We start from the raw sequence: 26,204 nt of genomic DNA, 5'->3' as shown, positions 1-26,204 counted from the left end.
AGGCTGGTGGGACAGAGGAAAGCAAAACGAGAAGACAGATAAGCTATAACTCTGCCTTTCTTCATGGTCCAGGATACAGAGCCCCCCTGCACAAATAACTCACAATTTTGCTGTGCCCAATTCTTCCCAGACACCTAACTGCAAGTGAGGTCACTGCAACTTTGGCGTTGTTAGTACTGCACAAAGCCCTCTAGAGCACACAACATAAACACTATTCTATAAAATCCCCAGCAAGTCTTTGTTTTCTTGCAGTCACCTTCTTTTTGCTGGTCTGCCTGTTTTATTTTTGTTTGTTTGTTTATTTGTTTTTGCAATGGATTTTCATATTCTTTCTAATAAATTTGCCCTATATTTACAAAAAAATTAAAAATTAAAAATAAAATAAACAATGTGACAAAGCACAATGCATTTCTTTCATTTTCTGCCCACATGGGACACTGGGTTGTCAGCTCTATGTTTACCAAGGCTTGAAACACTCTTTAACCAGGAACTTTAGGAAAATCCCAAGATGCTTTGAACATTGTTGGCCCCAAACTTTGAAAGAGTGTCATCTTCTTAAGGTTGCAGTGATGGAAGTATCTGAGTTCCTTTGGCTGCTTTAACAAAAGACCATAGCCTGGGTGGCTTGCACACAACAGGAGTTTATTCCTCAAGTTCTGGAGGCTGGGAGGCTGGGATCAGGGTGCAGGCATGGTCAGGCTCTCATGAAGGCTTTCTTCCCAGCTGCCAAGTGGCCACCTTCTCCCTGTGTCCTTACCTGGTGGAAGGGGTGAGGGATCTCTCTGGGGTCTCTTTGTAAGAGACCCACTTTTTAAGAGACCCACTAATCCCACTTTGTCCTGATGACCTCATCTTCTCCCAAAGCCCCACCCTACCTCTTACTACCAACATCTCATCTAGGTGGTTAGGATTTTAACATATGAACTGGGGAGGTGGGGAAACCAGCTTATGACCACCTTAGAATCTGAGCCTTTATTCTGTCTTTGTGTATGGGTGAGGGTGTGGCCAGAGGCAGAGGTGCTGTGGGGTCCTTTTCACTGTTAATTAAAATTAATTCGGTAACCTCCGCTTCACTCCACCCTGACATTTTCTGTGAAATGCCAAACAATATCTCCCAGGGGTCTGGTTAATTAAGTGATGTCAACACAGGACAGAAAAATTACTTAGAAAAAAAAATAGGCTCCAAGTATAAAATGTCAACAGGTTGACTGTGAGTGTGTTTATTTGAAAGTATTTATTTTCTTCTTTAAAAGAAACTCTGCATAATCCAGATTGGTTTTAGTGATCATGCACCTATTTATATAGAAAAACCATTGTTTTTCCTAAACAATAATGTCTAACCATGCCCTGATTTTTGGGTGGTGTACTGTCATAACTGGATGCAGATGTTCCTCACTAACTTTCCTTCCTCTGACAGCTACGGAGTTATGAGAGAGGAGACATGTTTGTGTACATTTGAAATTACAAGTATAGAAATCCATCATGTGTATACCTGGGTCCAATGCACTCTGCAGAAAGACGTGAGGATGGATTCCCCTGGCCACTCACTCATGCGTAAGAGCATGTAATTGGGCATACATGATCCAGGGTTTGCCTAAACAGTGGCCATCTATGAATGTGCCTCATATCTTCTGACTGATTACAAGTTTCTAGAAGGCAGAGACTCTGATTTAACCTCACCAGTTGGCATCTATGAAATATATTTGTTGAATAAAGCATCTCTGTGTGCCCGATGCTTTAAACTAGGATTCAGTCTCCAAGAGCCTCTCAGTTTATTTGCCTGATGTCCAATTAAGGGCCCAAAAGGTTATTTATAAATGCAGATGCTCTCTCCATAGTAAAAGGGAATACATTTCATTCATAGGTTTTTAGTCACCCAGCCACAGCCTGAGGACAGCAAATCCTGTCGTATAGAGTCATCTGTTTATCCTGTTGTTGGTGTCTGTTGTTTGTCTTAACTCATTAGGGTTGTGATATTCTGATCTTGGTCGGTGAGTAATTTTCCAATGCATCCTCAACATTGTGGGTGTTGTGTTTTGAGACATTGTTTCCTACTTAAATCTTATTTTAGCAGGTGGCCATGCTAAAAGCTTGATATTGTTTGGCCCTGTCCCTACCCAAATCTCATCTTGAACTGTAGTTCCCATAATCCTCACATGTCATGGGAAAGCCCTGGTGGGAGGTAACTGAATCATGGGGGCAGTTTCCCCAAGCTGTTCTCGTGATAGTGAGTGAGTTCTCACGAGATCTGATGGTTTTATAAGCGTCTGGCATTTCCCCTGCTGGCACTCATTCTCATTCTTGCAACCCTGTAAAGAGGTGCCTTCTGCCATGATTCTAAGTTTCCTGAAGCCTCCCCAGCCATGAGGAACTGTGAGTCAATTAAACCTCTTTTCTTTGTAGGTTACCCAGTCTCAGGTATTTTCTTCATAGCAGCAGAGGAGGGACTGTTACATAGGTCTAGCCCATGTGTCCTGGCCAGTTTGCTGACTGCGGTTCGAATGTCACTTTTCAAAGTCTCCGTGGGGTTGCCTGGCCGTCCTGCAGGCGCACTTCCCACAGGCAGCTCTGACACCTGGGCAGCACTGGGCACTCTGGTTCAGTGCTCATGCCTTTTGCTGTGCTAGTTCTTGTCAGGTCCACACATGAGTCGCTCAGGAGCAGCCTTGGAGTTTACACAGCCCTGGAAAGAATGCAGTGGGTCCATCTGCTTACCCTCCCCCCACACCCCAGCCAGGCAGAACACCCACTGTGAGAGGACACGAGTGTCATTTCATGGTGTTCAGCGGGGCAGGGAGAGCATCACCACAGAATTCTATCCTGCTGGGCCACCCCTTTCAGGTGCCTGTGGCTAGACAGCATGGGCTTTTCTTAGGCATTTTATAAAATCTCCATCATTATTTCCAGGTTAAGGGCCTCTCCAGACTGGGCATTTCTGGAGGGGAGAAAAAAGGAAGTCACGACTGTATCCTTTCCCATGTCTCTTTAGACAATCTGACTTCTTTTCTCTGTCTTTACGTTTTCTGGGGAGGTTGAGGCAGGAGAATGGCATGAACCTGGGAGACAGAGCTTGCAGTGAGTCGAGATCGCGCCACTGCACTCCAGCCAGGGTGACAAAGCTAGACTCCGTCTCAAAAAAGAAAAAAAAAAGAGTTTCCTGATCTAGTTTTCTATATGTCTGAGATTTTTAAACTGTAATCATCTGAATGGAGTAGAATATGTTTACTCCATCATGTCCAGAACCAGCAGTCAAGTTGCCATAATTATTTGGCATATACGAAGACATCTTAAGACAAAATTTAATGGGAATCACAAAAGAAAACATTGAGCAAAGAGACCATTAATTACACACACATTATAGTTTGAGACCTTTATTTCAGTCCTATGCCTATCAATCTGCTCAGAGACAATGTCAAGAAAGCATGACACTTGGGATAAAGTGATGGTTCTTGAGTATTGTCTCCTTTTCATGTTGAGGCAGCTCGGGGACTAGAAATAAAGAAATTCACCAACATGGCTTGGAGCAGAAGTTTGGCTCAAGAGCAAAATTTCATCCCTCAGAGTAGGAAAGGCAGGGAGTGGAGCCTGGAACGCAAGCTGGAGGGAGCTTAGGCATTTTATAGTTTCACAGTGATTCCTCAAGTCTTTGTATTTCTTAAAAGTATTTCAGTAAGTTTGGTTTATCTAAAAATAACAGCTATGTGACGGTCCTGAGGAGACTCGTTCTAAACACGTTCTAGCAGAAGGAGAGTGCATCCATGGTGAGGATGACAGGACAATGACAGGACAATGGCTTCCATGAGACCCAGTCTCATCTCCCCTTCCTCAGTGACAGAGGGAAAGAAAAAATGCCATTGACATGAGTGTTATTTTCATTTTAAATAATTAATATATATTTAGTATTAACCACATGTTATCCTTCCCGACTTCTTTCTTCTGGCACAGCCAAGACTCTGGAATCCTTCCACTTCTGCCAAACAACTCACTTTGATATGTTTACTAGTTCAGGTCTACAGGTGATTAATCCTTCCAGATTGTATTATATTTGACTGCAAATGTCTTTATTTGGCCTTCATCACCATCATCATCAATGTAAATGTTTTGAGAATAAAAATTACATGTATTTAGACCTATTCACCAAGGGCTAGATGTATCTTTTAAACTTGTATCTGTTTTCTTCATTATTTCTTCATTTTATGATTTGTTCTAAATACTTTCTCCTGATCTATATTCCGGTTTATTAGTACTCTCTTTTACTGTTTCTAATGTCTTAGCAAGCACTTCTACTGGATTAATACATTTGATAATAGTTAATTATGTATCTATACTTTCTATCTTATAGGTTCTAGTCCTCTGGTGAAATTTTTATCCTTTTTTCTAATATATTAAACATATTGATCCTAGCTTAGAATTGGAGACTGATAGTATCTGGTTTACCTACCGGTCTGCTTCTTAGACATTAAGTGGTTTTTATTGAAGATGGCACATTAGGCATTAAAAATAGTAAATGATCTGTCTTGTTTTCTTTTTCCACATCAGACTTTATTTTATTCTGGCCCACAGTTACAACGACAAAAGCTCTCTTTGATGTAAGCAGAGACTGAAGTGACTTTGTAATAGCTGGTTCATTTTTAATGTCACTGTCTACTCTTGAAGTGGGGCTCTTTAAGATTTTTCTCTTGGACACCTGTGATACATAGCAAAGTGTTTGTCTGTTCAGCTCTGCTTGGGGTTGAGCTTCTTAGAAGCTATTTTCTTTTGATTTCTAGGCTTCTCACCTCTTATCAGTTTAGAATTTAACAAGTGCTCAGAGAGGAAATTCCAGGCAGAATTTCAGGCTCAGTGCTTTGTAATTTCCTTTTCTTCAGGGTCATTTTTCCTCAGTTCCTATGTGTATTGGTTGCTTTCCAATGACTTCAAGCAGTTTGAGCTTTTGTGCAGTTTATTCAGCTATTTTTCGTTGACTTTAATGAGAGAATAATACAAGCTATGATAACATAGACGAAAGCGGAAATGTTTTCTTCAGTTTTCTTAAATGTCAATTTCCTTAAGGTCAGGAACCAACTGACAGGTTTATATTTATGTCACCAGCAGCTGTTTTTGAGCCCACATATGACCTGTCTTCTATGTGCCCAAAATTACTCATTTCATACACTTTATAAACAGAGCATAATTCTCTGTTTCTCTCTTGCGTGCTGTTACTTTATTACATTTTGTTTCATTGATTTTTATCTACACTGTATACAGAGACAGATTTTAAAGTATAGCTGAAGTCACATGATTACAAAGAGTCTTGGTTTTTTCCACTCATCCACACACCCCTTTCTCCTGCCCCCTCACATTAGAAATTAAGGAAAGTACTTTAACTTCTGGGTAGTTCCTATCGTTTTTGTGCCCATATTTCTAAATAACGCACTCCTGCTACTTGGACAGAAAAATAAATAAAAATTAGCTAACAGAGATCCGTGGTTGTACACGAAGATGTAAGACAATATATGTGTGTTTGTATATTGTTATAAAGACACTTGCTGCTAGGTGCAGTGGCTCACGCCTGTAATCCCAGCACTTTAGGAGGCCGAGGCGGGCAGATCACGAGGTCAGGAGATCAAGACCATCCTGGCTAACACGGTGAAACCCCGTCTCTACTAAAAATACAACAAATTAGCCAGGCATGGGGGAGGGCGCCTGTAGTCCCAGCTACTCGGGAGGCTGAGGCAGGAGAAAGGCGTGAACCCGGAAGGCAGAGCTTGCAGTGAGCCGAGATCACGCCACTGCACTCCAGCCTGGGCGACAGAGTGAGATTCCGTCTCAAAAAAAAAAAAAAAAAAAAAAGAAGACACTTGCAGCTGTTACATCCTATACATCCTATGGGAAGGTTTAATCTTTCCCTGAACCTCAGAGATTAACACGCAAAACCCGGTGTGGCTGCAACATAAATGTATTATGCCAAAACAAAGTTGATCTCAGCACAGTAAATCTTCCTAAATTACAGGCTGATCTTTTTGAAGTGGGTGCAGTACATGGGGTAATTACATAGAGTAACCACTCTAATCTTCAAGCATCTCCACTGTCCTAATCCCCATTCAATCCCACGGTCCCCCCATCCTACCTGCACGACCACTCTTTCCAACCATCCTGTGCCCCCCTGAAACCTGACTGTTGGCCCCGTTTACACAGTCACACCTCATATGCATCGGGACTGACGGTGCAGTGGAAATTGTCCAGGATGGAACCCACCTAGTAGTAAATCATTATTCCTACACTCTTTTGGAGGAAAAAACATACAAACAAAACAAACTGCTGTTCGAGGCTTCTGCTGTGTTGTGTGTTTTTAATTACCCAATTTTTATCAACTCAAGAATGGATGACATTTTCTGGTATGTGTATGTAACGAAATATAATGCAGCAGGGAAAATAAATTAACTGCAGCTTCAAATTTAAGCTCCTTTGATTACTATATACAGATACACATATATAGTAATAAGTACTATATCAATATATAAGTACTAATAAGCTTATGTGTTAATATAGTACTTATATAAGCATATTTGTACTTATATATTAATATATTAACATAGTATATAAGTATACTACAAGTATATATAGCATATTAGCTATAAGTATATAAAAATATATTACTAATATAAAGTAATAAGCATAGAAAATATAACATATATATTCATATAGTCATAAGTATATATATACTTATATATACTTATATACATACTTATATATATACATATATACGTATATATACACATATATACGTATATATATACACACGTGTATATATATACGTATATACGTATATACGTATATATATACACGTGTGTATATATATACGTATATACGTATATATATATACGTGTATATATATACATATATATATATATATATGTAGTGACTTTTATTTTAGGTTCAAGGGGTACATGTGCTTCTGGGAAACTGATTCTGATTCATGAAATGTTTCACCAGAAGCTGAATGTGTTTGTTTTTAGCCCAATTAGCCTGCATTTTTTACCTTAAATATAAAAATCAAATCTAATAGCCAGCCTCTGGCACCTGCATTGCATTCTAGATGCTGCTCTATGGTTCGGTTCTCTTCCAAATTTATCTCTGTGCCTTGGGAGAATATCCACATTTCCTAAATCCCTCCAGATGCCTTCTGCCTACAATCTTCCATGCAAGTTGATACACACTTTAAAAATACAAAATGTTTTGAATTTATAGGTGTAAATTCCTGAAGAATGTGTCTAGGAACAGGTCCTGTGAGAATGCAATCTTACCAGGAAAGACCACAGTTTATAGGGAGCTGAAATTATTCGGAGAAAGAGTTTCAGGAGACACCAGCTTACATGTAATGACTCAAATGACTGTGAATGTTTTAATTTTGGCTCAGTTGATTCACTGGAATCTGAACTCAGTACTACCTATAGCTAAATTAACCTGAGATCTAATGCACTGTGTGCTATAAAGTGCAGAAAATGACCCAAGGACTTAGATGGTGATGATTTATCATTTGCAATTTGCAAACCCATCTTCTATTTCCAAAAGGGCCCACAATGTAAGTCTTTCATGAAGACCTTGATAAATAAATATTTGTTGAGGGGATTTCATTATCCCTGAAGAATGTTTTGGTTGCTATTTAACGAAGGTACAGGATGCAGGTAGAAAACATCTCAATTAAAATGGGTTTTCTCACTGAAAAGGGGACACCTAGATCCTAGGTTGTATTTAATTATCAAAGGATAGGGGGCATGTTCACAATCAGTGGAAGAAAATTGGCATTAGTAGGTTGACACACAGCAATCCTACAGCATAATTTTTGATATTTGCACCTCAAAACTTCAACCTGGCTACAGCCAGTTGATAGAGAAATGGTCACTCATCCAACTCCCAAACCTAAGGTAGGTAGAAGGCGAAGGAGGAGTAGGCAGGTCACATGGTAAAAGCAAAAGCAAGGGAGAGCCAAGGTGCCATACATTTTAAAACAACTGGATCTCATGAGAACTCACTCAGCAAGGCATGAGGGACCTGTCCCCATGAGCCAAGCACCTCCCACCAGGCCCCACTTCTAGCACTGGAGATTACAATTCAACATGGGATTTGGGTGGGGACACAGAATCAAACCGTGTCATATATATTTATGGCTTACGTTGTCATCTTCCAGTTGAAAATTTCAACTTCTGTATTCAGTATATCAGCAAGTTGCATTTACGTTATATTCCTTTACATCTATTTACTTCATTCTCTGTTTTAACTCATTCTAAGCCAACACTCAAGCACATCAATTTTTAAATTCACCTGAAATCACATATGCACCTTTATGTCACACAAAACAGTCAAAGTACACTTATTCATGAAGAAAATATAATATTGCATGAATAAGAGTAATCTGCTTAAACAGAATCTGCCTAAAGCCCTTCTATAGTTTCCTAATACCCCTAGAGGTGAGACCAAAGTCCTTACTGTCATTTTGCCAAAGATATTTTCCTAATTGTCCTTCAGCAGCCTCAGACTAGATTAAATCTGCTTATTATGCGTTCTGATAACACTGCATTAATCCTAATTATCACTCAATTATTTGCTTTTATGCTTATTATTATTGCACAATAGCTGTGCTTTCCATTAGACTGTAAATGATGTAACACCTGAACCAAACCTGAGTTTCTTGCAACTAGCATAGTGCAGAGTAGAACTTAATTATTTAATAAATGAATACGTAAATGGGGGTAAGTATTGTAAAGCAGAGAACAGTCCAAGAGGAAGTTCAAAGGTAAAGCACTTTAATTTTTATAACTTTGTCTAATTTAGTTGTCTAAGTAAATTCAAAATTCAATAAAAGTTATGAAAATTAAAAGTTCTGAAAGAAATTAAGATACAATTACAATAGTAAAACAAATGATAATTGTTTTCTCATTTTAATATCAACATTTATCCAAGAAAAACAAAAAGGCAGAAGAAATTACGATTGATAATCGTGATACTTTGATTATGTTATAGTAGAAGACATTATTTAATTCTTTGAAATATTTTTGATATCCATTATACTCACAACTATCTATGGCATTTGTCAACCTGATTAAACATCCCCATCTGCTAGAAGTTGACACTGAGACATTTTAATATCCTTACTGAAGTTTACACATTTAGACTTCAATTTTTATTTTTCCTCCTATGCTAGGAGGAAATGCTGGTTTCCTCCTTGCGGAAGTGCAGGGTTTGTTCCTCTACAGGAGATAAATACTTTTTTTCAAAACTAAATTAATATTTTGTCCAAGTTAAAATGTTTTGTCAATTGCAATGCATAATTAGGAGGGGTGATAGAAAACACCTTTCTTAAACAATTAAAATGCAGAAGATGGGTGGCCAAAGCAGGTGAATCTCTTGAGCCCAGGAGTTTGAGACCAGCCCGGGAAACATGATGAAGCCCTGAATTAGCCGGGTATGGTGGCACATGCCTATGGTCCCAGCTACTTGGGAGGCTGAGGTAGGAGGATGGCTTGAGCCTGGGATGTTGGGACTGCAGTGAGCTGAGATCCTGCCACTGCACTCCAGCCCGGGCAATAGAGTGAGACTCTGTCTCAAAATAAATAAACTAATTAATTAAATAAAAGTGAATAAGTAAAATTTCAAATAAAATGCAGATGAAGGAGGTACTATGGGTCTGTTCCATTGAGTCTTCACACTGACTCTTAAGACGATATATATTTATCCTAAAAAAGGAAGCTGGGACTTGTAACTGTGTGAGTCTTGCCCAGGTGTCCATACGTGGCAGTCTCTACTGGAATCTCTGACTGGGGACCTCTGATGCCACCACCCTGATAATGAAACTCCTCTTCTGTTTAGCTTTGCCAGAGGGAAGAGTTGGCTAATACCATAGAACAGCTTTGGGGCACCTTGCCTCATCATCTATCAAGAATTCCCTTTGTCCTAGTTTTTTTTTTTTTTTTTTTTTTTTGGTGCAACGCAGATAATTTCGCTTTTGTTAAGAAATTTTGCTATTAAGGGATAGGGCTGAAGTTCATCCATTCACAACAGACAGACGATATGTCCTTCACCACCAGCTCCCTAGTTTCATCCTTTCCTGTATTTTGGGACATAAGCTCTGCCCACACCTCTGTGGTCCTCTGCATTACCACCAATGATCTGGCATAACCTACAGAGGAGCCCTACTCAGAGATCTTCAGTGATAGATGCTCAATTGTGGCCAGTTTTTGTACAGTCAGGCATTCCCTTGACAGTGATTCATGTTATAAAGGGGGTCATATGAGCTGCAAAGCGCATTTGCACATGGAGATGTCTGTGCCACGTCTCAGCACACTGAATGGTTATATGATTTTTAAAAGGCAATTTCCATCATTTATATTCACCCCCCAAAATACATGCTATCAAATGTAACACACTTTTATTACAAAAGGGAGAATTGATGGATTTTTCTCACCAGGTTCCGAGGAAGCCTTCTTATCAGTTTCAGCAGTCTCAGCACGGTTGCCTGGATACTCAGTCTCCCTGAGTATTATTCTGATTAAAGGGCAATTTAGAGATTTTTTTCTAAAAAAAAAAAACTGAACTGTCATCTAGAAATATTATCAGCCCTCCCTTGCACTGATTTGTCAAGTGGCAGATTGAGCATTATTATTTAAAGATGGTTTTTCAAATGGGTAACATAAGAATGTGATTTTCCATTTTATCAGCCTCCTTTGGATATATATGCGCTAAATTTAGTGAAGCTTCTTTGGGGGAAAAAAAGAGTTCAACAGATTTGGGGCATTGTAGGGGCTAGGGAATGATGAAAGTATGAACTAAGTCTCTATTTCTCAATCTAAAGATAACAACCCCTTATTGTGAATCAATGGCCGTCAAAATGGTTCTAGGGAGAAAAAAAGGACAAAATGCCTCAAAATCAGCATTTTTTTGGAGGGCTTTTTAAACACCTATCTCTGATAGTATCATTAGCAGATAAGAAAATCAAAGCCCAAAGATCCTCATTGACAGCATTTCAGGAAATAAAAATCTATGCCTGTAATCCACAAATTTACATAATTCATTTGTATTGAGGTAAATTTGCATATAATAAGATGCATTTATTTAAGCGTCGCAATTTGGTGAGCTGTGATTTGTGTATTCATTCCTGGCACAGTTGCCTCAACCAGGAAAGGGAGAAAAATGCCCGTATGTTTCCTTGTGTCGCTGTGAGGCCCCTTCCTCCTACCACTGCCAGTGAGCCACCCTCAGCACACACTGATCTACCGCCCGTCCCGGCAGCTCAGTTTCCACTTTCAAGAAATCTTTATAAATGAGAACATAAAGTACGCACTGCTTTTTTCTAACTTTTTTACTCCGCGTACTTCTTTTAAGAGTAATCCATGTTTCTGCAGGCATCCTTATTCCTTTTAATTGCTAAATAATATTCCCTTATAAGGATATACCAAATGTTGTTTATTCCCTTCACCTCTTCACGGCAGTTTTTGTTACTTTCAGTTTTCTACTGTTGCAAATAAAGCTCTTATAGACATCCATGTCCTTTGTAAGGACATATAGAAAGCATATATTTCAATTTTAAAGAAATTGCCAAATTGCTTTGCAAAGCAGTTGTGCAATAATGCATTCCCAGCAGTAATGGGTAAGAGAGTCACTTCACTTGCTCCACCTTCACACAGGCATTTGTGCTGTCAGTCCTTGTAAAAGGTAGCCAATTTTTTTTTTTTTTTTTTTGGAGACGGAGTTTCGCTCTTGTTGCCCAGGCTGGAGTGCAATGGCTTGATCTCAGCTCACCGCAACCTCCACCTTCTGGGTTCAAACGATTCTCCTGTCTCAGCCTCCTGAGTAGCTGGGGTTACAGGCATGCACCACCATGCCCGGCTAATTTTGTATTTTTAGTAGAGACGGGGTTTCTCCATTTTGGTCAGGCTGGTCTTGAACTCCTGACCTTGTGATTTGCCCGCCTCACCCTCCCAAAGAGCTGGGATTACAGGCGTGAGCCACCACGCCCGGCCTAAAGGTAGCCATCTTATAAGATACTATGCTGGCTTTCACTTGGGTTTCCTGAATAGCTAATGAATTTGAGCTTTTTTAAATATTCATGCATATTTGTCATCTCATATCTGATTAAGTTTATCTTTAAAACTTTTGCAAACTTATTAGTTGTATTAACTGTTTTCTTATTTTTGAACTTGGAGAGTTTGTATAGATCTTTATATATCTTGGATACAAGTCCTTTATCAGATACACATCTTGCAAAGATAATTTCAGGTGGTATTTTTGTCGTTCTTCTTACAACATCTTTCAAATAACACTTCTCAATATAGATGAAGTCTAATTTATGATTTTTTAATTTAATGAATCATGCTTTTCATGTTACATTAAGAAATCTTTAATTAACCCATGATTAAAAAGGTATTTTTCTATGTTTTTTATAAATTTTATAAATTTAGGTTTTAAAATGAAGTATTTTATCCCTTTGACTTAATTTTTCTTCGGTTTGAGTTATTTTATTCCTGTCTTCCAGGTCTTTATTCAACTTTTCAATATGTTAAATTCAATCATAATAATTGCATCAATGACTTTGTCTGCTAATTTTAACTTACGTGTCTGATCTAGTTCAATGTTGATTGAGTGATCATTTTTCTAAACGTGAGCCTGTTTGTCTGCTTTTGTGCTGTGCCTGGTTGTCTGTAATCAGCTGCCAGGCATTGTGAATTTTTCTCTTGTTGGGGGCCGGAGGTTACTGTTTTGTTGGAAATGTGATTGTGGTTTTTGCTAGGACACAGTTAAGAGTGTGATTCCTCTGAATCTTGCTTTAAAGAATTTTAGGCAAAACCAGAGCATGTGATATTAGTCTAGGCTGATCACGCAGCAAAACAGAAGCAAGGCTGCTCACGACTCTACCCAGGGCCCCATGAATTACAGGCTGTTCTTGTCTGTAGGGATGGCACAGCCCCAGTTTTCAGTCCTGAGTGAGTTCCGGCCCATTCTCTCGGGTTATCCTCCCCTGTCCTGGCAAGTGTCCTCAGAAGCAGTGACAGGACCCTGCTGCACCCTGGAACCCTGGAGGGGGACTCCTGCAGCTGTCCTGAGCTGTCTTTCTGAGACAGCCAGGTTCGAAGGGCTCCCAGGCAAAACTCAACCGACTGGCAACCAGGGCGCAGCCTCGGGAAGTTCGCATCCTATGCAGTGAGGAGGTGCATGGCCCCTCCTCTTCCTGGAGCCCGGCCCCTCCTCTTCCTGGAGCCCGACCCCTCCTCTTCCTGTGTGGAACCTGGGATTCAATCTGTGAGGCAGGAAGCCTGCAGGAGCACAAGCTCTGCCGCGTGGGGAGTCCCTCTTCCCCTCTTTTTCCTTTTTGCCCAATAAATCTCATTATTATGACTTTTCAAATCGTCTGCAAGCCTAAATTTTGGGGGCCGTGTGACAAGGACCCTCTCTTTAGCTGAACTTAGGAAAAGTCCTGCAACCCTTCTGTGCAGCCCTCGTCCCTCCAGCACCGTGACCTGGAACCTGCACTGCCCTGACTTCTCCTGAGCCGCCCCCTCCCTGCCTTGCCGGGACTGCAGCACCTTCCTGGGTTCCCACTCCCTGTGCCGTGGCCAGAAGACCCCCTGAGGTCGCCAGAGAAGGAAATCAGCGCCATTCTTCCTTTCCTGTCCCTTCAGCATCGCTGTGCTTCGTTGCTGAATATCCGGCGTCTTGAAAAACATGGTTTTAGAGACTTTTTCTGGTTTTACATATTCATTGTTTCAGGCAAGAGAGTAAACCCAGGGCCTGTGACTCTACTTGGCCAGAAGTGCATGTCCTCCACATTTTTGATTTTTGCTACAGGAAAATGGCTATAATCAAATAGTAATTATTAAATAGCTCTCCACGTTACAATCAGCTAAAACCACCCTAAGTGTTGCCCTCTGCAAATCGCTGCTCATTTGCTGCCAAATCCCTGTATTGGCCACCTAGTGTTGCATGTGATGAGCCGCAAAGCAGGTCAGGCCTGGGAGAGACACTGACAGGTCGCCTGGAATAAGAGCCTTAAATCAGAGGGAGCCCTGGAGGAGGGGCGGGCAAAGCCAAGGCTGGGTGGGAGGACGGACAGAAGCAAAAGACAGACGTGGACATGGAGGAAGAGGGCGGCAGAAGACAAAAAAAGACGAGGTCATCTCTGCATTTTGAGCGGTCACAGACTCCTATCGTCCAAATTATGAGACTTTGTATTTCTGATATTTTACGTTTGTCTATTATTTTCCCATTTCAATAATTTCTTAAGAACAATGTGGTAATAGAAGTAAATAAACTCAGTAGGGAAATTTGATGGATTTTTGACATCCACAATGAAAAGCTTTTTTAAAAAATAAATTTTTATATATTTTGGTAAGAAGTTCCTAACACCTATGACCAAAAAAAAAAAAAAAAACAAAAAAAAACTGTGAGTGTTTCACATTTAACTACTTTAAACATAATTTACACTCTCCGTCCTGCCTCATGTTGTTTAAAGTGTGAATTCGATTCTTCTAAAGTGGTATTTAAGAACTAGTTCAAATCAAATACTTCAGTTTAGTTGTGAAAAAAACACAACTGAAAACATTCTCCTAGAGGGTCTGGGCAGATTCAGAACCTGATCAGTCATAAAGATCTACATTTATAATGATTACTTTTTCAGGATCCTACCATCTATGAAGATTCATAGTAAGCTGATTGCTTGAGCTCAGGAATTTGAGACCAGCCTGGGCAACATGGTAAAACTCACCTCTACAAAAAAATACAAAAATTAGCCAGGACTTGTGGTGAACTCCTACAGTCCCAGTTACTCAAGAGGCTGACGTGGGAGGATCACCTGAGCTCAGGAAGTGGAGGCTGTAGTGAGCCATGATCACACCACTGCACTCCAGTCTGAGTGACAGAGAAAAAAAAAAAAGGAAAATTCATAGTGATGTAATGATGTCTGCAGACACATAAAGGTCTCATGTGAATGATTTATGCTATAATCCTCAATTCCAGGGGCTTTCCGATGTTATTATTCACTTGACCTCAACAGTCAATTATTATAAGTTGAAGTATCATTGTCAAAATAATTGTAATTTTTAAAATGAGCTGAATTCAATTAAGCAGTCATAGAACTGGATAGTTCCATGTGTAGTCGGCAATAGGAAGATGAGACCAGTAAAGACAGCTGGGAACTTGGGAACAGTGGTTTAAAGTCAGGCAATTCTGTTGGCCTCTCTAGCACCTGAATTAAGACAGGATTTATTGCTGTCAAAGAAGTGCAGGGATCAGATTCACGAGCGAGAAATATCTGCAGACTCATAGGGATCAGCTTCATGAGGGAGAAATATCTGCAGGTCTGCAACATTCTCACATAAAGGTCTCTATGTTCTGCTTCTGGAGAAATTCAATTTCCATCCCAAGAGATGGAGACTATTATCAAATTATATTATTAAATAAAGACATTATAGATCAAGAATGCATTTGTTGGCTTTTTAAAAAATTGGTAATTAACTCTCTAATGTAAAGGCTTTGAGACATCAGGAACGTGGTATGGCAGAGTAGCCCACGTGATACTGAGACTGATTCAAAGGTACTGATCTAAGATGCATTGACCTGGGCTGGTGATTTCTAGGATCACAAAGAGATTGTGTTCGAGAAAGTTTTTCTTTACAGGCGAGGAAATTATATTCAGCACATCCTTCATTTAATGTAAAACAGGAAAAGCTCTTTCCACTTCACATTGTCAGGGGAAAGTAGCAGCCGTGGTCCAAAGACTCAGAATACTCCTTTGAACGAAGGCAGAAGTTTCCGGCCATCAAAATAAGTCACCCTCTAGGTTAAACTAACCACAGACTTTCAGCTCCTAGAAGGAAACAATTCTAATTGTGAATATCGCTGATTAAAACAGCTACTTGGAGGGAGGCTTAAGCTAGTACATAACTAAACAAATATTGCTGAGAAGCGACTAATTGGGCCAATACAGATTGAAGGAAGAATTGTTTGGGATGTTCAGACAAGGACATCATTATTGAAGCAGCTAAAAATAGGTAAGTGGAAAAATGAATAAGTAAATAAATAAATGGAACAATTAGAGTTAAATAAAAAAGTAAGATGAAACTACATAAACGTCATCTTGCATCAGGCCTCCTCCGTATTTTGTAAAGAAGTGAGAAAACACAAAGGAATGCACACTTACCTCTAACTCTTTCAGTCTTGAATCTGCTCCAGTTCAGTCTCCACGCCAGCACCAGAGTGCTGTGTGTCCCTGTAGACAGACACCAAACCTTCTGAATCCAGAAACCAGGACAGTGTGGCCTGCAGATATCACCCAGGCAAACAGGTCCCTCCAGACGGCTGGTTTGCCAGGCTTCCCTCTCTGCCAGTGCATTGTAAATTTCATACTCAAGGAATTTGGGTTCTAGACAGAGGAATTTCTGTTCTGACTTCACTGCTAAGTTGCTGATTAACTTTGAATATTTGAGTTCTCTTCATACACAAGTAAAAGGATAAAAGTTTAATAAACTGTAAGAATATTTGCAGTTCTTAATTTCTAAGCTCACTTTGCTGACTTGATACCTGAAAAGGATGGGAAGGCAGAGGCGGGTTTCACTGTCACTTTACTGTCATAGCAGTAGATGTGCTCGGGCATGGCTGTGAAGGAGACGTCTGGTGTGAGTGTTCTGCTGAGATACCTCCGGCCTCTGACTGATGGTTAACCATGGGCTCTCAGCCTCAACACTCGGACATCCTGGGCTGCATCATCTGTTGCGGGGACCGTCCTGTGCACTGCAGGCTGGTCAGTAACATCCTCAGATGTTACCTCCTAGATGCCAGGGACACTCCACAGTGTGACAATAAAATTGTGATCATATGCCACCAAATGTCTCCTGGAGGGCAAAATCGCCCCCACTGCAGAACTGCTGGTGTATGTGAGGCTGAGTGAGACTGTCTATGAATTATTCAATCCATTGCACCTGCTTTTAGTTCCAGATGTAAGAACCTGCTCTCTGTCAGAAAGAATACATGGACGGACTTCCTTGATGCTTGAAGTAATTCACAATGACGACAATGTCTTCATCAACACATCTTTAAAAGACAATGCCAGAGCTTCTTGTGATTATCATAGTTGAGAAAGTGAAAGATTATGTCAACATAGCCACCTTTGACCTGTGGGTTGAGAGGAGATTAGAAATGGAAGTTGGGATAACATGCATTACTTTAACAATTATAAGATGAGTTCTGAAGCTACCCTCTAGTGGTAACACACACACACACACACACACACACACACACACACACACACACACACACACACACACACACACACACACGCTTCTCTACCCACTTAGTGAGCACCTTGAAGACAGGTTCATGGCATATGAACCTTTACAGTCCTGATCTATGCTACGCTCACACCACACTGTTGATGCTCAGTAAAGTTTATATTTGTTTGCTGATTAAAATTATAAATTTTAGAAATTGTTATTGAATAAAAGAACACCACAGAATCCAGAGAATTAGACCTTAAACTTAGGGCTTGCTATTGCACCACAAAGTGAAAATAAAAGCTCACTAAATAGAGTCATTTTGTCTAGCCAGATTTAAAATTATAAGCATGGGTAGATTTCAATGTAAGTTCAACAGTGAGTAATGCGTGGAGCATACCATTTCTTACAATTTATTAAATACCAAACCATTTAAAGATGATATACATAAATTTACATATCCCTCTGGGAAGGTATAAATACCTCTTCCTGATAAGGAAAGAAGAAAAACGGATACAGAGCCACCTCTGTCTCTGGTGCTTTATTTAAGATAGGGCTGAACAAAAACAATAAAGATATTATTAAGAGTGTGCCTTACACCAGCTGGAGCTTGTAAAAGAAAAACCATAAATAGTAGTTTAAATTATACAAAGCACTTTCTTGTGCCATTGCTCATTAAATTTCCAAAACAATTCTAACAGATAGTATTATTTTTCATACCTCTTTAATGGATGAGTTGACAAATTTCAGGGAGTCAAAGTCAATTGCTGATGATCATAGAGTCATTTGCAGCAAATTCAAAGATTTGAATTTGAAATTCTGACTCCAAATCTTCTGTTCCTTCTATTGTACAGGCTTCTATCTGGAAACTTAAATTTTACCCTGGCTGTCACATAACTAGGAGAGACTCTGATTCATCACCAGGGACTACAGTTCCCTGTGGGACCATGATTTTAAGAATATAAGCAAGTTTACCCAGCAACCTAGGTTGGGAGAGAGTCCTTGAGGATGTGAAGTTAAAAAGGCTCTGTCTAAGTCATCCAGAGGTTTGTGGGGCATAATCTGTTCCTGGGTGTTTTTTCCACAGCATATTAAGTTCTGAACATAGTATAAAATGAAATTTATCAGATTACATTTCTAAAAATCCCTGTATTTCCTAAATATATGTTATTTTACTTGACAATTCTTATTTATTTTTCAAAAGAACTAGCTTCTTTTTTGTCCTTCACAAATTAAGCTGTAGATTCTGTCAACCTGTCAACAACACACACATACACATACACCTATGGACACCACACACACATACACACACCCATACATACACACAAATACACACATACACATACACACACACACATATATACATACATACAGAGTCAATTTGTTAAACCCTAAAAATCCATCTTTTCTTTAGAAATTGTGACAAGAATTTTGTAACTTTGTAATCTTAAATTTAAAAAAAACACAGGTATTGTGCATGGGAAATAAATAGTATAATAAACAAAGCAGGTGTACTCAAAATCCTGCATGGGGAGACCAGGACAGAGGATACCAGGTGCCCTGGAGAGCTAATGTGCTGTCTGAGGACCACAGGTCATACAGTTGTACTGTATGGAACTCATGCTGAATAAGTAGATTTTAGCTGGTATTGCCAAAAAAAATGGGTAATTGTGAGATCACATTTGTTAATTTCCTTCACTATGGTAACCTTTTTACTGTATGTGTGTGTGTATATATATGTGTATATATATATATGTATCCTATAACATCATTTATATACCTTAAATATACACAATACAATTTAATTTTAAAAAGATACAGCATTAATGACAGAAACTAGTTTATACATATTGTCAAAGTGAAGATGTTCTTTAAGGTGTCAAAGAGATAATAAATGAAGACAATGTTTAATGATTTCAGTAGGTGAAAAATATCTTAAGAGATTAATTAACAGAATCTAGTTAATTCTGTTGATCCAAAATAAAACAAATACACATTCACGAAATTTAACTATTAAATGACTGAATTATATAGAAACATTATATTCATTATCTTCTATCTATTGAAATAATTTTTTGATTTTGAAAGTGAGTAACCTGAAAAATTACTATAATTTATGTACAACATTTTTTAGCTTTCACACAGATATATAAAACACATTTTAATCTTATTTTATTCTAGAAAATTGAGACACGGGCTTTTTATTATTCACCGGGACTGCTATGTGTGTTGCTTATACCATACTGAGCATAACATTGAATTAATTGTCCACAGTCGTCTAAATATTCAATGTAAAGGGCCAGGGTTTGATCCATTTATCTTGCCTACGAAGCTCATGTTTACAACTTCCTGCTATCTAAAACTTATATCAGGATACATTTAGAAATGTTCCAGTGAATGAAAATTCTATTTCTGTAAGGTGACTTAATCAGAACTTTCTAACAGGTTTACAATTTCTTGAGGTGAGAAACATTTTCCCAGGCGGGAAGGGATTAAGAGGCAGTCTAATGAAAATCATTACTCTGAACATTAAAATGCACTGTTAAGCTTCAGAGATCCTGTGTGTTTCATGGGCTCATGATTTCCCAGGATGCTTTGTGTTCTAACCAGAAGTGTCTCCACTTTCTAAAGATGGAAGGGCTGATCACCATGATTTGGACACTTCATAACTTTTACTTACACACAAACTACATATGGACATAATATCCTCCTGTGAATTTCTCCTGACTTCGTTATCGTTCACATAACCTTCCTTGATCATAAAATGTACATATATGTAGTCTGTTCTATGCTCATAGTGTGAACTCAGTCTCTTAACAGTAACTGAACCATTGTCATTCAGGTCTGCTTTTCTTTAAGAACATTTTCATCCATCGGGTCTCAAGGTTGATATTCTCTTAAGTATTAACTCCTCACAGCCGGACAGGTTATTGTTCTTCTTTGTTTTGTTTTTAACTATATTGGATGAACCAATAAATTTCTATCAGTTGGAATAAATCCAAAATTTGTTCTGAATATTGAATTGCCCTGGACTCAAGTTTAGAATATCTCTTCTCTTTCTGTATTGATCACATTAGTATGTACAGACTCTTCTGAAATATTGCATTCATTACCAAAAAGACTTATCATACTTCATTTATTTCAACTTTGTCTTATTCATTTGTTGCAAATTCTACAGTAAAATAATTTCATGAGTCTGAGATTGGCCTGGACTCTATTAGAATTACTCTTAGAATTACACAGAACTTTGTTACAATATATACCCATTTTTTGATAAACTGAATATATTTTGATACAATAAGAGATATATTGGCATTATCACATAAGAGAGACAAGAAGTTAAGGAAAGCTAATTGTGGCTAATGTTTGCACATTGAATATAAATGTATCCTATACATTTGAGTTATATAAATAAAAATAAGTTTGAATAAAAGGGAAATTTGTAAGTTAAAATTTTATATGTAACACGGAAGACATAAGTTATAAACCATAATTGTCTATTATACATTCAATGAGAATAGATGTAATGATAAATAGTGTTTTATATGTAATCAACATTAATGTAAGCCAACTTAATTTGTAGGCTAGACAAATTAAAAGCCTTTAGAAGCCATTGGAAAACGTATGCTTGCTTAAATAAAATCATTCTGTGGTATTTATAAGGCAACAATGTCAATGCCAGCATGTCTTGTTCCAATGTTGAAACAAGAAAAAGGCTGGACAAATGTTACAAACTGATGATTTTCCTAAGGTTTTTTTTTTTTTTTTTTTTTTCAATGTGCATGGAAATAACAGGGTGAGCAGATAGCGGTCTGGAGGAAATTGCTCAACTTCATCAGACAGGGAAGCAGTAACAGGAGAGTCCATAATGGAGGGGCACCAAGGGTGTCCACCCAACCCCAGAGGCAAGTGCATCCCGGACTGGGGCTCCTGCACAGCGTGCAGCTGCTTAAAGAAGATGCTGGAGGCAGGACCAGTGAATGGGCTACTTCAGGCACTGATGGACATCTCTGCCTTCTCTCCTCTGCCTGACAGTCAGCACTGTCCTCACTTTCTGAGACATTTCGGTGGTGAACAAAACACCATGGGCAAGCATTCCTTCTTGTATCCTGTTTCCCAAGTGCGCCTACAGTAATGAGACAACTGGCGAAACATCTGTAAAATGGCAATGCACGGAAACAGACGTTGAACATATGCACACATACGGCCAGGAGGCTCCTTAGGAATGCAGCAATCACAGACTAAAGATCCATGCTTTAGAAGCCACCGTTTGTTTAAAATAGGATTCCTTTGTTTTATACTTACTGTCCAATGAAAAAGATGATATTGTCTTTCTTGTCAGTGTTCTTTTAAACAGTTAGGTCATGTTCTTCCTCCTAATTGAAACATCTTTTTATTATGCTTGTTGGTGACTTATGGAGAATACTTCACAGAAGCTGGTTTTAGAAAAGCAGCTCTAATTTATAATGGGTGCAGAATATAACTGCAGGTAAAGTGTCTTCTCTAACGACTGTTACCCTTGTTCCGAGCCAACATTTTACCATCTTATTATCTGTGAGCTCAGAAAGAACTTGTTTAATATTTCATGTAAGCAACCGGCTCCTGGGAGAAAGGGAAAGTCTCGTGTGTGTGTTTACATATGTGTATGTGTGTGCATATAACATTTTAAGTTAATAAACTCGAGGATTAGAAAGTCTTTTAATGCGTGGTGACACCATGTCCTCAGAAAGAAAAACCCTGAAGAAATTTTGATGAACAAATCCACTTCATGATGACTTCTTATCATATTTTGATTCCTTCAATAAAATTTTGACGATATATATGTAGACAAAATAAGATTATTAAAAATTTCAGGAAAAAGCAATGAATATAATTAAATGGTATAAAATTCCTATGCTTTTAGTTTAGTAATTATTATATCAGATACACATTTAAAATTGTCTGCTTTTTCAAATGTTTTATAAATCTATTGAGATGATGATGTATGTTTCTACTTAACTTACTGCTAATATTATTTATAAGATTCTAGTGTGAAGCCATCTTCATTTTTCATATTCAGGTATCATTTTAATATACTGCAAGATAGACTAATAATTTAATTAAGCATTTGTCTTCATTTCATAGAGAGATGTCTACTTTTCTTCAGCAAATATCATACCTTTTGCTGGGTTAGCATCAGAGTTATGCAGTAGCTCTAACAAAAACTATGTATGTATATATAACTACATATACCATATACACATATCATACACACACAGACACACACACATGCCTATATATCCCATTTTTTATGCTCGAGAAAAAAACTTAAATATCTTGCTTACATAATCAGTTTCATGAAAGTGCTGAGAGCATTTGGAATTTATGCTTGGGAAGGGGTTGTTGAAGTCAGCGATTTTCAATAATTTTTATACTTGTTATTGGAGTATATATTTTTAAGTCTAATTTGAACATTAAATTGCCACTCTCTCATCTGCATTAATTTATATTTGTGTAATCTCTGTAAACATCAGGAATTCCCTTTCAAAAACCCAACAGTCTGTGTTTATCTTCTCTAACTTTTTGTTCCATGTATATATTTATATGTGTGTATTATGTTGGCATGTGTTTTTTATTTTAAAACTTTGATAAATATGTTATTATTATCCTAACACCAGGCTTGCAGAGTCCTTCCTTTCTTCATTGACTGATTTTTCTGTTTTTTTTACTACTTTAATTACTGTATTTTAATAGGATGTTTTCATATTTAGTATTTCAAATCCCTTTTATTATTCTTTTTCAACATTTTCTGGACTAATTTTGTACATATTCTTTCTCTCTAATATTAGAGTTTGCTTACTAAGTTCCATTACAAATAACGTAGCTGAATTTTTATATTCTAGATTTTCTAGAGGGGTTATTTAAAATACCTTTATAACGTTAAGTATTTTCAATCAGGAAGATGATCTGTCTTTTCATTTATGCAGCTCTTGCTTGGCATCTTTATTTTCTCCCCCAGATTTTAAGTTTTATGGAACTAGGGAATGAAGACCATGTCCTTACTGCCTGGGCACACCATCGGTGTTGGTTGAACAAACAGAAAGAAGTGTCATGTAGAGAAGGTAGCAGTGACCACATATAACTGAGGAGGAAGCACACACTCCACTCCTTTGAGTAATTTTGCCAAGATCTCAGGCTGGTCATTGGCTGAGTTGAGATAACACACTTGTCTCTGGATCCCCAATTAGTGCTCACTACCTCTGTAAATGCACAGCAAGCGCGAGCTTGTGAGAAATAATAGGATAGAAGACTTCGCATCATCAACTAAGACCTTCCCAACATCGAATGTTTTCCATCACGTTTTACAAAGCCCGACTCGTCCTTCAATTGATTTGATACACTGCCACTGCAAGGGCTGATAAATAACAATCTAGTAAACCTCCGCCCAAAATGCATGTAATACTTTTGAGCAAAGGCACAGCCCCTGGGGTTATAGAACGTTACCAGCTCAACCCTGACCCAGACTGAGGACACTCATTCCCTCCTCATGGCTTTCAGGAGAAAGTTCTAGAGGCAGAGGGCAGCCCGAGAGTGAGGCAGGTGGGTGGGCTAGTTCCGATTTTTTGACTTTGCTGCACAAAAGAATTTGAGAGCGAGTCCAAGATAAGAAGAGGCACAGAAATGTATTGTAAAGTGAAAGCCCACTCTGAGAGGCAGAACGGGCTGCTCAGAGAGAGAGGCAGCCCCTGGTGCCTCGAGGGGAATTCCTTTCATGGGAACTGCACATCCATCTTCATAAAATACTGGTGAGGTCCAGGAGGCAAAGGTGGACGTGTGTGGTTGGCACATGTGCTCAGTGTCTGCCAGCTCCAACATGCACATGTGTCATTAGTGTAGAAAATCTCCACTTAGAGGTGTGTTTTTTACTATTAATATGAGGAAAAAGTAGTGACTTATTCCTCCATAAGCTTTTTCCACTGTAAACTAAACCTTAAGCCCAGCTGCACATGCAGGACCCCAGAGAGGGCCCGACCACACCCAAGGCAGGAGTTTGTAGCTAACAGCTTCTTAGGCTTTTGGTACTGATTGTTGGGAGATTGGGGAGGGGATTCCATCAGAAATAAGGGATCTTTGTTCTCTTTCACGGGTTGTCCCAGGTGACAGGAACTTGTAACCACCTGGTGGTCTGCTGGTATCCTGGAGGACTGCTCATCTTGCAAAACAGCCGGGTGCTCATTCACGAGGGTGCAAGGGACGCATGGTCCACTAGGACAGGAGCCTCAGGACTTCCACAGGGAACAAGTCAGTATGCCCTCCCTGCTTCAGGAGCGGAGGGTGTGGTTGGATCCCCGTTGTAACCTCCTGCTGTCTCTGCCTTTAATCTATACTGGGCTGCAGCCACAGTGATAGGAAAGACGTAACACAAGGCTGTTTACCCCGAGCTATCGTGCAACCGGTAGAGAAGACGGCGCCTTTCTGCAACAAGGCACCACATGCGCACGTCATCACAGCAGGGCCCCCAGATCACGTAGCGTGTTTGCATTCCTAAATGCCTACGCTAATTGGAAACTCAACACACTGATACCTTAGGTATTACCACTCAAGTTTTATCTGCAGGAAGTGCGGTAATACTGACTCATAAGTTACTCATCATCATACTAAAATTGACAAAAAGTAAGACAATGTGTTAGCAGTGTTTCTTTGCAGAATATCTAGCTTCACAAAAAAAGATAAGCTGAATCATTTGACATAGCAATTAGTAGCTTATGGCATACACTCTATATATAATGTACATGTATAATTTTAAATGTACTTTTAAATGTTTTATCACAGAAATATTTGAACATCATTAAAAAAATCATAAATGAAAATTTCTGTCTTCCACCCCCTCTGAAGCATTCTTATCCCCATTTCTGTGCCCCCAAAGATAACTACTAAAATCATTTAATTATTTCTGATATTAAATCACCATGTCCCTAAGTAATAGCTTTATGCTGCTTAATATGAGAAATTATAACTAATATCCCCATGTACTGAGGACTCAGCTACTCCCCATTTTCCCCAGTTCCTCTCCAATATATAGAAATGTTACTCTTTTTAGTATTTTCCTCATTCATTATTAAGACCACATGTTATTTCTTCTTCCATTATCTATAGGTACTATCTACTGATTTTTATTTTGTGATATTAATGCTTTTTATTACTAGGCGAGCTTATAAAACTATCACCAGTTAATATCACAGAGTGTTGCTCAACTTCATATATGTATAAAAGCCCTATTATAGAAATTTAACAGGAAATAACAGTGTCTTAACAGATGGGAATTAACAGAATACTTTTAATCAGGGTGGGTTTTCAGATTTTGCCATATCCAAATCACCAACAAAAATGTCTGATATTTTTTGAAGCTTCCTTGCAAAACAATCGTGGTTCAGTCATTATTATTATGGTGAAACATCTTTAGCCAGCACTCTCTATCAGAACAATAAATGGGATTTAAATGGAGAGCTGTTCCCAAAGATTCCTATTTTCTGTCTCTATTTCCGTGTTTCTGAACAGTTACACTGAACAGTTCTTTGTATATTAAAAACTAGGCTATCAAAATATAATGCCAATTTAAGATACAACAATTATTTACATTACTGTTACTGGGAGGAAAAAAAATGATGTAGTAAATTAATCTTTGTGCAGCAAAGTACTCCTTAAAATAGGTTTTCAGTGTGGATGGTAATGAACTATTGCTATCTCTATGGAACAGACATCTTGAAATAACTATGTCCAAAGTTGTTTAAAATCCGTTCCTGAAAATTTCAGTTTCAGCAAGGCAAGGAAGACTGATTTCTCACTTATAACACCAAACAGCACAAGCCTGTGATTTAGTTTTTTTCCCCAATCCTTTGCTCAATGTAGGGAGCTCCTGAATCAGCTGTGACTTTTACATGCTTTGCTGTGACCTTCCACTGATAATCATAATAATGTTTGGCT

At 38.6% G+C, this 26,204-nt stretch overlaps 1 long non-coding RNA gene across 1 annotated transcript in view; it reads right to left on the bottom strand.

The window, feature by feature from the left end:
* The window catches only part of LOC129048139 (uncharacterized), a 32,157-nt gene that overhangs the window by 959 nt on the left and 4,994 nt on the right, over nt 1-26,204 (bottom strand). Inside the window, exon 3 of the long non-coding RNA XR_008510236.1 lies at nt 16,172-17,142. This is a non-coding gene — a long non-coding RNA (uncharacterized LOC129048139). The remainder of the gene's footprint in view (nt 1-16,171; nt 17,143-26,204) is intronic.

Source organism: Pongo abelii, chromosome 8 (genome assembly GCF_028885655.2).
Source record: "Pongo abelii isolate AG06213 chromosome 8, NHGRI_mPonAbe1-v2.0_pri, whole genome shotgun sequence".
In the NCBI taxonomy this organism is placed as follows: Eukaryota; Metazoa; Chordata; class Mammalia; order Primates; family Hominidae; genus Pongo; species Pongo abelii.
Note: the sequence above shows the minus strand (reverse complement) of the source record. Positions and strands in the feature narration are given on the sequence as shown.